Source organism: Cornus florida, unplaced genomic scaffold (genome assembly GCF_030987335.1).
Source record: "Cornus florida cultivar Cherokee Brave unplaced genomic scaffold, ASM3098733v1 CherokeeBrave_3.0.0_Hap2_Chr07, whole genome shotgun sequence".
In the NCBI taxonomy this organism is placed as follows: domain Eukaryota; kingdom Viridiplantae; phylum Streptophyta; class Magnoliopsida; order Cornales; family Cornaceae; genus Cornus; species Cornus florida.
The window spans coordinates 9,053,355-9,066,973 of record NW_026775577.1 but is presented as its reverse complement, the minus strand read 5'-3'; the positions used below and the strand labels follow the sequence as shown (position 1 = coordinate 9,066,973).

General features: G+C 30.7%; 1 long non-coding RNA gene across 1 annotated transcript; it reads left to right on the top strand.

Moving 5' to 3' along the window:
- Positions 1 to 1,410: 1,410 nt before the first annotated feature.
- On the top strand, positions 1,411 to 2,440 carry LOC132316047 (uncharacterized). The gene is made up of 2 exons (XR_009483900.1): positions 1,411 to 2,022; positions 2,110 to 2,440. It is a non-coding gene; the product is annotated as an uncharacterized LOC132316047 (long non-coding RNA).
- The last annotated feature ends 11,179 nt before the right edge of the window (positions 2,441 to 13,619 follow it).

The following is a 13,619-nucleotide window of genomic DNA, read 5'->3' as shown; positions in this document are numbered from 1 at the left end:
TAGTCCAATCATAAATTCACAAATCCTTTATTATTTCAAAACAAGGAAAGTAATAAATTATTGTGCTTAAAAATTATATCCCATATCAAGGTCAAAGATCATGAAAATAATCAAGTTCACTGGGTATGTGGTAGATTATGATTGTTGTAAGAGACCCGGCACCACAAATGTTAAAAAAAATAATAATAATAATAATAAAAAGAAAAAAAAAAAAACCTATTATATTATTATGATACCCACATAGTCGGCGAGTCGGGTAGGATCTTTTATGTTGGTAGCGACTTGAACACAAATCTGACGTAGGTCTTCCTAAATATATTAAGGTTCGATTTCCAAGAGAAAAATGACAACCTTTTTCTTGGACAGGAGATTGTGAATGTAGGAGATACATGGAGTTAGTGAAAGGTGTTAGTGATGTAGCAGTGACATGGCTTGGTGGAAAGAATTCCATTTTCCAAAACAAAAGTAGAAGAGAGAGGTGCCTTTTAATTAACAAGTTGCAACCGCCAATCAATTTTGGAATGGACAGATCGATCCTCCATTATCAACTTGCACTACTTACTGGTCTACCACTTCTCTTTCATGAGAGGTCCATGCATTAAAGAGAATCTGAATAATTCATAACCATATAATATATATTTACATACATACATGTAAATCACATTTTTGTTCTTTTAGACTGATAAATGTGGAAAATCAGACAAATTAAAATAAAATGTAAATTACTATTATATTTCAAAAGTCAAATGCACACTCACACACAATATTACTCTTAACATGACTCAGATCACTTAATCTTCATTTTAAGGAAAGACATGCATAATATACCTTCTGGACTGGTGTTACTAGGGTATTTGTCCCACGACATACGGATCTGAATGAAAAGTGAAAGGGGTATACAGCATTACCCAACATCTTAAGTTTTTGGGTAAGTGGCAAGCGCTCACCCACTATAGTTAGTATCAGAGCCAACCCATTCTTTGATCCGATACCACATCAAGCGCATGACCCGAAAGGTATCCAGATTAACCACCCAGAGGGGCAGAATGGCCCTCATTGCAACATTATCCAAAACTTAAACTTTTGAATAAATTGGCAAGGGCCCACCTATAACAATTAGTGTTTATGAGTTCTGATCATGTTATTTTTTCTTCTCTTTAAGAATACATGGAGGATCTAATGAAAATTTATGAAATGGAATTTACTAATATTATGTTTGGGAGCATTGAATCGATGCATTGAAATTGAAATTGAAGAAAATTGTGAATTCGATACTTCCAAAAAAACCTTGTTATCAACCAAATGAACAAAGTTACTACTTACATGTGTAGTCTCAAAGTAAAGATCTAAATTGAAATGGAAAAAAATAAAATAAAATAAATAAATAAATAAAATTAGCACTTAAAAAAACAAAGGCAATAAAACTAATTTTTCTTAAAATAAATAATAAATTTAAGTTTGACAAGAATAGTTATTAGAGGTAAGGAAAAGGGTGTCCGGTTCAAACACGAGTTCTAACGCACCGAAAATCCAACAATCTGGCAACACAAGCAATAATAGAATTATGTCCTCATGTTTTACTCTTTTAATATATCCATTCATTCACTTGGTCACTCCTCTACCACACACACACATACGTATATATATCCCAAAAAAGTAATAGAACAAAAGAAACCTTGTACATAGTGCCCAGTTGTGTTTTATATCCACGTATATATATGACACACATAATATGACACTTTCATTTACTCATAAGGTCCTTAGCTCTGGACCATTGCCTTCAAAGCTCTCAATCCACCCAACTGTAATTCATTCATATCATCCACTCTTCCAATCAATCTTTCTCTCTCTCTCTATCTCTATCTCTATCTCTTTCTCTCTCTAGACCCATACACACAGATTCCTTCTCTTTCAACCATACGTACCTTGGCTTATCCTTTTAGAGAATTAATTGCTTGGTTTTGCCAAAGCCAAAATATCTTAGCTATAATTCTCACGGTTCTCTTCTTCAATTTTCTTGAGGTTTCTTTTCTATTATTTTCTTTTCTAGTCTTGATTTTCTTTCTCCTGAATATATTAATGATGAGTTTCTTATATTAATTTTGACAGATTTAGCTATGGTGATGATGGGTTTGGAGAGGTTGGTGGTGACTTTGAAATCGAAATTGAGTTCTCTGAAAATGAAGAAGAATTATGACAAGATTGAGAAGAGTGAGAGTATGAGAGTAGAGATAAGGAGCAGGAAGGCTCGGAAGCTGATTGAGAAGACTTTGAAAACCGCCGACTCGCCAAAGAGCAAACACTACTATACTATATGAATGTTCATCTGAATCAATATATATATATATATATAACTAGTGTTCTTCCCCATAATGTTCATGTTCAATCCACCATATATGGTTTCCACTAGTTGATAAAAGGTTCATTGTTTTTTTTGTTTTGTTTTTTGTTTTGGTTCTCACCGCTCTCTCTAGAACTATATCAGAAACATATGGTGCATGTTCATCAAATATTTAGCCACTGCAGGCATCAAAGTGGTCACACACACACACACACAAAAGTGGTCCTTAATTTTGCAACCATGTTAAAATGAGTTGGTTTTTGTTATTTACAATAGGTTTACCATTTGCTCTCTTATCTCTATGAGTAATTTTTTACTTTGAGTTCTCTTTCCATGGATTAGATATCCAATACTCAACTCTAAAAGGGTATCCAACTAAATAAAGAAGTAAATAAAATTGGAACTATCTATTTTGAGGATTGATTTTGGAGTTGATTATAATAATCTACCATGTGTTTAACTAAATTTTTGCAGAGAAAATTAGAATTCTCCATCCCTTTCGTTAAATATGTTGGTAAAAATATATGTTTCATGTGACATTTAAGATATAACAACTCTTATACTTATATGTTATGAGATAATTAACAATATGTTAAGAAATGATTAATTAAATATGCAAATATATATTTAATTAAATATGAAAAATAAAGTAATAAATTAATAAATAATAAATAAAGAACATAGATCGAGGCTAGTATTGAATACTATGTCCTTAAGACAGATTCGCTCCGCTATGGTGCTAACGGACTCAGTAGCGTCTTTCTCCCAGGATATAACGGTCTACATCCACCAGTAGCAGTACTACAAACTTGTGGATACGGCGAATCTTTTCCGTGTAATACTCTCTTTGACTCAAAAATGCATCTATACTATATAAATACTGAATTGGATGCAATCCAAATCAAATGGTTCGGACCAATCTTAATATGGCTCGATGAAATTGGATTAGGGTCGAAGTGGTTCGGACCACTTAACCTATGGTTTGAACCCACTTGGGTTGGGTTTAAGTCTAGAGAGGGAGATAGAAGAAAAATGAACTACTTGCAAATGATCCAAAGGGAGGTATTTATAGAAACAGAAATGCCTTTTCGGATTGGGTGTATCTCTTCATTATTGGACACAACCATTGCAATAGGTTGCAATGGTTCACATGGTGTCTGTTAGCAATAGACACATTCATTCCAATAGGTTGCAATGTGCCTTTTCGAGTGGGTGCAACCATGAGTTATGATGGTTCGGAAAAAGGTGTAACCCTTTGAAAAAACTAAAAAGTGATTTTTTAATTTAAAAGGTGTAACCCTTTAGAAAAACTAAAATATGGTTTTTTAATTTAAAAGGTGTAACCTTTTAGAAAAACTAAAAAGTAGTTTTTTAATTCAAAAAACCAACCATCCAAAAAACCCACCAATTTGTGAAACCCATTTAAATAAGCCCAACCCAAAATTAGGCCCAATCCAAAATTATAAAAAAGAATAATCTGGACTTTACAATTAGGCCCAAGCCCAAGCCCAAATCCTAAACTCAGCTTATTTAAATTTCAATTTGTTTCAACATTTTTTCCATGTGGGACAAACACTTCCCACATTTTGCATACCCATTTAGGCTTATCAAAATACCATACTTTGGAGCTAATTTCTCATTCATCCGAAAACGAATTTGAGAAAGTAAATATATCACGTTCATCTCCTTGTAGAAAGAAACACGCTCGTTTATAGATCCGTAAAAAATTATTAGCGGAATCTATCCCAAATCTCATCCAAAGTTTATATTTTTAATGCCTCGTTTCCAACAAAATATGCATTCAAATTAAGGGGCTAAGACCAAAACGAGAAATTGTTTGATTAACTTAAAATATGCAATAAAAGTCTCTAATTTATTAATCCTACATTAGAAATTATATTATTCGCACACTTGATAGTCTAAAATTTTAAAATACATAATGGCAAGTTAAAATATTAGTCCATAACAATATTTAGGTTGTATTTGGCAGTAAGGAATTGGAGTATTGGAATTGGAATAGGTGGAATTGGAGAAAATTTTAGTTTAATTTTCTGAATTAATTTTCTCCAATTCCGCTAATTTCAATTCCAAACTCCAATTTCATACCTGTCAAACATAACGTTAATTTTCGTTTAATTTTCTAAATTAATTTTCTCCAATTCCGCTAATTTCAATTCCAAAACTTCAATTTCATACCTGTCAAACATAACGTTAGTGTAAACCATTTAATATATATATATAACCTATAGTGCTCCCATAATGTCTTATCTCTTGACTTAAACTTTAAACTAATTATAATTATATGCATAACCATCCATTAGTTATATTGTTATAAAGCCATCTTGTATTACAACTTATAAAATGCTACTACACAAAATGTCATATATGCCGCGTTGATTAGGGTGATCAATGTAAGACAATAAATGATAAGTCATGAAGAATAAAAAAGGATTATGTATAAAGAAGCATATATATATATACCATACGACTTGTCCCTTTATGTTTTAATTTGAAGGTAATGGAACAAGTTATGACTCTGAGTCAAGAAGGCATGCAGTGGAAGGAGTTGGTGGTGATGTGGATTTTGTCTGGACATGTTTAACCACAACATGATATTCTTTATTTCTCTATAAAAAGGAGGTCCACATTTTCTCCACTATATCTACATATATTAGTGAAAAAGTATGTTAAATCAAAAAGGAAGGGAATTAATTAATTATTGCAAAGTCTTCAAGCAAAAAAGGTGCTTGTAACATGAAAAATGTATTTTACATATATATATATATATATAGGTGTTTCTAGGAATCATAATGTATAAATTCTAGTATACAAGTTTTAACTTGAAAATGTTTCTTAAGATGGTAAATATGAATTATCATTTATTCCATCAGACATCATTGCCAAATTAGTGATAAGACTAAAAAAAAAAAAAAACAAGGCTTCATTCTTAACAAAATATCTATCCTTAATTTATAAACCACATACACAAAGACATTAATTAATTAAGACAAACATAGAAAGTTAGAAACTACCCAAAAGAACACAATATTGGAGTTCACAAGAACGACCCAAAACTATAATAAGGCCTAACTACAATGAGAAACAACTTTTTCTCGATGAAGCCCTTTAAGCCAACACTGAGGCATTCAAAAGATCATTAGAACAACAAATACATTCAAAAGACTATTAGAGCAACATCTATAATTATTTCCCGCCGTACTAGCCCTAACAAAATAAGTTATGATTAGTTAAAAGATTAGAATTACCAAAAAAAAAAAAATTGGAAATTGTTAAAAAGATTAAACTTTCGGTAAATTATATTATTGTACAAAAAAATGCATTGAAAATTAAGATTACATTTGAACAATTTCAATGACGAATCTTTTGAATTTTTGTTTGTTTAATTTGGAGAGCTTGAATTATACCAATAATGATAGTTTGATGTATTCATGTCATAACTTTTAAGATCTTCTAAAACATGACATGATTTCTGATATTAAAGGGGAATAATTATTTTCAAAATTACAAGTTTTAAAGAGAAACTCTACCTACATAATAAACTTAAATTAAAAATTTTATTATTTTAACACTACCTACACAAAACTTTTCCTACATAATAACTTTAAATTAAACCTTTCATCATTTTAAAATATAAATTAGGAAATCTTTCATCATTTTAAAATATGAATTGGGCTATATTACTCACGTAAAGAATTATCAGAATTAATGAGGTAAAACCAACCTTTTGATTTGGCTATAGGGTTTTCACAATTTTCATGTATAAGAAGAAGCTTATCAAATTCAAATCCTCTCGTTACAATTTACCCTAAAAAATATTTTAAAGAAAATTAAAGAAGAAAATATATTGAGTGACCGTGAAAGCCTTTTTTTTTCATTTAAAAACAAATAAATATATTTTCATTTCAACAGAACCACGCCCGTAACCCAAGTCAATTCGCGAGGTTTTTTAAATCCACCGGTGAGATACACATGAAATACATGCAGGATCATCATTAGGACCATCATACTTGCCGACCATTGATGAACTGATCGGATTAACCAACCAAAATTAGCTTTAGTCATTATGTATTGAACCGAGGCAAAAGTTTCGGTGACCGTCTGACAATAGCAAAAAGTCATAGCAAACCCCGTAGATACTTGTACTAAAAATAATGTGTGAAAAGACAAATCTTGCCATGATATTTCCTTATTTTTATAACAAATCCACTATTGTAACTTGTATTGAAATAATTTCTTATACACGAACTCGAGTACAAGTGTTAGGTAGAGTTGAATCTTTTATTTTAGAACAAGAAATTTTGAAAACTCAATAATTTATAAAAAAAATTAACAATGAAGTCAGTGGGTCACTGCAACGAATAATTATTAATTTTTTATATAATTTTGTCCAATGTCTCAAGAGTTTAAACTACCATTTTTTCTCTCAAAACTTAAAATTAAAATAGTATTATTTTTTCCTCTCAAATAAGAAGATATTCAACCCAATATAAATACAATATATAATAAATGAGACTCAACTAATTTTATAATTAATAGTCATGCGACATATCTTACCATTATTGTGATACAAAACAAGTCTAACCACAACCATACATACGAAATGATTTGTGTGTGAATTCTAACTCCTTTTCATAAATATTTTATTTTTAAAGATCATTGATTTCAAACTTTCCACTTCAGCTAATTGTCATTTTTCCTATGCAATTTTACACGTTTTTATTTTATTTTATTTTTATTTTTATTTTTCTTCATTAATTTTTTATTTATAACCATTATACATATGAGAATAGGTTAAGACTTTTGATTGGTAAAGTTCTGATCGAACATTTCTTTACAAATAAATGTGCTAATATAATTTAGCCAAAAAAATGTAAATATTTACAGAAAATGTGCTAATATATGAACCAAATTATAAGCAATTTCTTCGAGATTGCATTTTTATCCCATCATCTCATATGATGATAGGATAGCAAATTTTTAATCCCTACTCAAAGAACAACCAACGTTCATCTTGGATTGTCATTTTATTTATGTGATAAAATATTCTATCAATGTCATTTATGTTGAAGAAAAAGAGTGTATTGATAAAATATTCTATCAATGTCATCTTGGATTATTTTTGTTTTATTTTTTAAAAACATAAGCAAAATATACATATAAATAAGAAACAATACAAAAAAGACTGGACAATTGGCCCAAAAGACAAACATAGAAACTACCCAAAAGAACACAATATGGGAGTTCACAGGAACGACCCAAAACTATAATAAGGCCTAACTACAATAAGGAACTACTTTAGCTTGAAAGAAGCCCATTAAGCCCACAATGAGGCTTTCAAAAGACCATTAGAACAACAAATACATTCAAAAGCCCTATTAGAAACAACAACTACTACATTTAATTCATTTAGTTATGATAAGAGTTAAAAGATTAGAATCAACAAAAACTATATGGCAAATATTAAAAACAAGATGCTTTCGGTAAATTATATTATCTTACAAAAAAATGCATTGAAAATTAAGAGTAAATTTGAACAATTTCAATAATATGACGACTCTTTTGAATTTTTGTTTAATTTGGAGTGGGTAAAGTCTGCAGATATTTTTAGTTTGATGTGTTCTTGTCATAACCTTTAAAATCTTTTAAAACATCGATTTCTGATATTGATGGGACATAATTATTTTCAGACCTACCTAGAGAAACAAAAAAGACAATTGAAGTATTGAATTTTATAGAAGGCTAGGTCATTTATTTTCTAAATGCTTGGATCACGACGATGTCACAAAAGAGATTGAATGGATTTGTGGCTATGATATCATTGAAAAAGATATGTTGGAGAAACTTGATTGCAATACTTTAATTGATAATTTTGTTTCTCAAAATGCAAGACGATCACATTTATTTTGATATGAAGTTAAATTTTGACTTTTGTGACGAAATTGTGTTGAATATTTCTTTTTAACTTTTTGATATAAATTGGATCGTACTCTTTATAAAGTACCAAGACCGAATTTTATTTTGTATATTTTTAACATTAATATATTTTATATGTTTATCGTCACATTTTAATAAAAATTCCATACTCTTATAAATTTTTTTGCCAACCTTATGTATAAGAAGTCTCGCATTTGAAAGTTGGCTTAGAGCCTTTCAAATGTTGGGAATATGAAGTCGGACCTTAGCATCTCGTTTGCTTTAAGACCGTTAGGCTTTCCCTATTAAGGTTTCGACCTGTTTTTGTCATTCTGATTTTGGGCTATAGCCCTCTTTCTTGTTTTGGGCTGTGCCTCTTCCTTTTTTTTTTTTTTACTTCTCTGTAGTTTTCAATAGTTGAAACTTATATATTTGTTGCAGTTGTTTTTTACTATTAACCCTTCATTTTAAGGGATATATCAATGTATATTTTTTATTGATTTACCTGAAACTTGTTATTATTATGTTCTTACAAAACCTAATTAACTTTTATTTATTTATTTATTACTTTTATTTTTCATTTTTATAAGAGCTACATCATCCACTACTTTAACTAAATAGTGGGGATGATACACAACCTACACAAAATCACTACTACATAATAAACTTAAATTAAACATTTTATTATTTTAGCACCACCAACACAAATCCTTTGCTGCATGATAACCTTAAATTAAACCTTTCATCAGTTTAAAATATGAATTGGGTTTCACAAATTTCATGTCTAGGAAGAAGCTTATCAAATTCAAATTCTCTCTTTACCGTTTATCCTTAAAAAAAATTTAAAGAAAATTAAAGAAGAAAAAAAAGATAACCTATTGGAGTGCTAGTGAAAGCATTTTCTTTCATGAAATTTGGACCTGCACAGGATCTTTTGACATTTATTTCTCCACCCTTAATGGTTCTGTAATTACTCTTCTTCCCTCTCCTTCCTCTTCACCTGTCTGCAATAGACATAACAAAGAGACAATTTGAATATATAGAAATTTGTGAGAAAGATCAACAATGAAATCAGTGACTCAGTGGATCAAATAATTATTGATTTTTTATTTAATTTTCTCCAATGTCCGAAGTGTTTAAACTACCATTTTTTCTCTCATTCAAATTAAAATAGTCTTTTTTTTCCAGGCAACATTCAACCCAAAATAAATACCATATATAATAAATGGGGTCAACTAAATTTACAATTAACTGTCATGCAATGCGGCCTATCTTACCATTATTGTGATGCAAAACAACTCTAACCACAATACATGATTTATGTGTAAATTCTAACTTTCTTTTCATAAATATTTTATTTTTAAAGATCATTGATTTAACACGTTCCAATTCATGTAATTGTCCTTTTTCCTATGTAATTTTACATGTGTTTTTTTTTTATTTTTTTTTATTTTTTATTTTTTATTTTCTTAATTTTTTCTATAAGCATTATAGATACGAGAAAATAGGTTAAGACTTTTGATAGGTTAAAGTTCTGAAAATTTCTTTACAAATAAATGAGCTAATATAATTTACGGAAAAAATGTAAATATTTACGGAAAAAATGTGTTAATATATACCAAATTATAAGCAATTTCACCCAGATTGCATTTTTCTCCCATCATCTCATATGATGATAGTGTCAGGGATAATTAACTCTCTCCAACCCACTTAACGGTCGGCTGTTGTTGAGAGTTAAATCCCTCTTTCATCACACGCAGCGGAAGCATCATCACATCACATCAACACAAGCATATTTGGAGATAACAATCATACACATGGTTTACCCAACTCTAGGGTTACGTCCATAAGAGAGAGAGATTCCACTATTATGAATCAAGAAAGAGAATATACAACCACATGTCAAAACCCCACTCACTCACTCATCATCTCTTTTGAGGCTACATATATACACTCGGAAATTACATATACTCTTCCCTCTCCTCACAACACTAACCCTTAAACCCCTTACATATTTTCTCTATCTCTCTCTCTTTAAACCCCTCATACCCATCTCTATTTATAGAGTCTTCAAAACCTAATTCCTTTTTGGACAAGTATTTCTCAAATCCAATTCCTTGTTGGACAAAGATCAACTTACCTACAAGGAGTTATCATATCAATCTCAACTCTAAAACAGAAACTTAATGGGATGCACTTTCCTTTAAAAATATCAACCTTTCAAAACGAAAAATGAAACTAATTTTCTGCACATGAATTTTGAGCCACAAACTCAACAATCTCCACTTTGGCGCAATATTCAATCTTCACGTGTTTCTCCATAACTCCACCTCGAATAAGGATCTTTTCATAGCTCCACCTCAAGCTCTTCATAGCTCCACCTCAACTCAAAATTTCTCCACCTCAAATAAAGCACTATCATGAACTTGAGAAACACTCTAACAATCTCCACCTTTTCTCAAATTCATCATTCTTCATTTGTTTTCTTCTGTCTTCTCTATCCACCCTGTTGATGTTCAATTGCTCACGCATGGCAACCCACCAATCTTCAACTCATCTTCATCAATTGTTTTTTTGGCTTAAAGCAACAAACCTCTCCTCTTCATATTCCCCTTTGCTCTTTATCGGCTTAGAGCAAACCCCTTCATTCTTCACACCCCTTGCCCCATCTTGAGAACTAGCACTCACTCTTGGCTTGTCCCCAAAACTTGTTCCTTGTAGGCTTCACCTCTATCACCTTTGCCCCATCTTGAAAACGAGCATCCTCTGGCTTGTCATAAGACTTGTTCCTTATGGGCTTCACACCATCACCTTCTTCATATCTTCGTGTCATCATCAACTCTGATGGAATCTCCATAACACCTCACGATCATCTTCTGTTTTGCCAAACTTCCCACCAATTTTCAGTTCTGATCTTCAGGACCAACCACAGGCTCTGACCCACCATCGGCTCTAATACCAGTTGTTGGGGATAATTAACTCTTCCAACCCACTCAACAGTCGGCTGTTATTGAGGGTTAAATCCCTCTTTTATCACACACAGTGGAAGCATCATTACATCACATCAACACAAGCATATATGGAGATAACAATCATAAACATTAACGCACAATACAATATTTTACATGGTTCACCCAACTCTAGGGTTACGTCCATGGGAGAGAGAGATTTCACTATTATGAATCAAGGAAGAGAATATACAATCACATATCAAAACCCCACCCACTCACTCATCATCTCTTTTGAGGTTACATGTATACACTCGGGAATTACATATACTCTTCCCTCTCCTCACAACACTCACCCTTAAACCCCTTACATATTTTCTCTATTCTCTCTCTCTCTTTAAATCCCTCGTACCCATCTCTATTTATAGAGTCTTCAAAACCCAATTACTTGTTGGACAAGTATTCCTCAAATCCAATTCCTTGTTAGACAAAGATTAACTTACCTATAAGGAGTTATCATATCAATCTCAACTCTAAAACAGAAACTTAATGGGATGCACTTTCCTTTAAAAATATCAATCTTCCAAAACGAAAAAGGAAACTAATTTTCAGCAGATGAATTTTGAGCCACAAACCCAACAGATAGGGTAGCAAACTTTTAATCCTTGCTCAAAGGACAGTCACGTTCAAAATTTTAAACTGAGATTAAATTAAAATAGTTCAGTAAAAATTGAATTATCATATTATTCATGTTATAAAATATTCTATCAACTGATCATATTAGAGGTATGTTTATCATTTATGTTAAGAAAAAGAGTGTATGTGGGTGCATTTGTCATCATCTCCCAAAATGCGGGCTAGGACGCTTAATAAATTCTCTATCATTGTGTTTTAATATCCCCATATATATATATATATATATATTGAAATCCTCTATCATTTATCTGTGTGTTGATTGTCTACTTCTAGTGGTGACTTTGTTTTAGGCAGTTTTTATTTTGTTATGAGGTACTTTGTCTGGTATTTGTATGGGTTTTTGTTTTACTAAAATTTAGTGACCAATTATTTGGGAGTTTGTATAACTTTGTTTTTCTTGTATAATTTTTTGTTTTAAATAAAATTTAAAAAAATTACAATTTGTCATTCAACACCATTTGTTTGCTTTCGTTTTTTGTTTTCTCCAATATGTCAATTGCTTTCCATTTGATGCTAAAAAGTGAGAAAATAAACTAAATAAATCTATTCAAAATTTTATAATCAACACTACGTACAGTCATGTACATATTTAAAATGAAATAACTTAATATTTAGTAGCATATTATGATTCTATTGAAGTAGCATAAGTCAGAAGACTTTTTTTTTTGACTTTGTCGTAGGTTTCACAAATCATGTCAAATTAAGGCACAAGTTGCATACATGAGGACAAGGAATTAAGAAGATTTAAGTTAAAAAATAATAATAAAATAATTGATAAAACGCGTATTTGTATTAGTTATAAAACATATATTGTTATATATGTGTCTGTTTTGTGTGGGGTCCAACTGTAGTTGAAATTTGCTGCACATATTGAAGCATTTTCAATGGCAGTACAGCTTGATCAATAAGCTGCTTGCTGCCCACGAATACAAGGCCTATAAATAGGCATTATGTGTATACAATGTATATGAAGAAATGATAAGCAATCAATCTCTCTCCTCCTTCTCTCCAGTTTCCCGTTCTTATATTTTTTCTCTCTGAATATGTTGAAAGCTCTCTCTCTCCCGCACTTAATATTACTCTATATACATATATATTTATATATATATTCATATCAGCACGAATTCTATCCATCTTAGATTTAAAAAAGAAGCTCTCTCTCCCTCTTTCTATCTCAACTGTATATCTCTTTTGTGATATTAGTTTTGATAGATTGTTGGGTTTGTTTGTTTTACTGAAGAAAATTGTATTTTTAACTCAAAAGAGTAAGAAAATCTTAATTATTGATTATTGTTCATGAATTAATTTGTCTACTTAAATGATATATATGCTCACACTATGGTCGGTTCTACCGCGTTTATTATTTAATAATTTACATGGTCGGTTTTATCACCTTTTTTATTTAATGATCTACTAATTATGGTCGGTTTTACCACCTTTATTATTTAATGATTTATGACTGGTTTTACCGCCGTTATGAATAATTTATTTACTATGACTGGTTTTACCGCCTTTGTTGTCTAATTATACTAGAATTATAATACTTCATATTATGTTATATAAAGCAAAGGCTATGATTTTCCTTCATCACCATATTAGTGAGGAACTAAAAACTGAATACCTCACTAAAAGAGATCCACTGAGTTTGTGGAAATTTTTGAAAAAAATATATGATCATCATCTTTTCTTCTAAAAGCTTG